Here is a 467-nt window from a genome sequence, read left to right as displayed (position 1 = left end):
AACCGTCAAGTTCAGTCTCGTTCCCCCCTTTCTCAAAGGATCCAGGTCTCTTAACGGAGTAATTAAGCAGAAAAAAAAAGAGTTGCGTTGCTGTCTAACCGTTTCGTTAAGTTAATAGTAGGTACTGACCTCCTGATATTTAAGTGTTTACTATCTATTTGCTGTAAAGTTTTGTATATTTTGTAAACTTTCCCCCCAAATAGTAGATGTCTAAGATCGTTGTACATCGGGTTCTTTTATACTCCATTGTTCAGCACAAAGTGTGGTTTTTATTTAGAATAATAAAATGGAAAACGTCGACCTCTTGTCGCTCGCTTCTTGACGAAAGTCCTTTCTTTGAATGTGCAGGTTGGCATTTCTGTCTCCTCAGGGTGCCTGGGAAAGCACGTGAGCCGCTCCTGGCGTCCCGCGCTCCGCTCTGCGGGGTTTCTGGCCCGAGCCCCGGCGGCCGGGGCCCCTTCCTCACC

The sequence above is a fragment of the Egretta garzetta genome, unplaced genomic scaffold (genome assembly GCF_000687185.1).
Source record: "Egretta garzetta isolate BGI_Z169 unplaced genomic scaffold, ASM68718v1 scaffold327, whole genome shotgun sequence".
In the NCBI taxonomy this organism is placed as follows: domain Eukaryota; kingdom Metazoa; phylum Chordata; class Aves; order Pelecaniformes; family Ardeidae; genus Egretta; species Egretta garzetta.
This window is presented reverse-complemented; position numbering follows the sequence as displayed.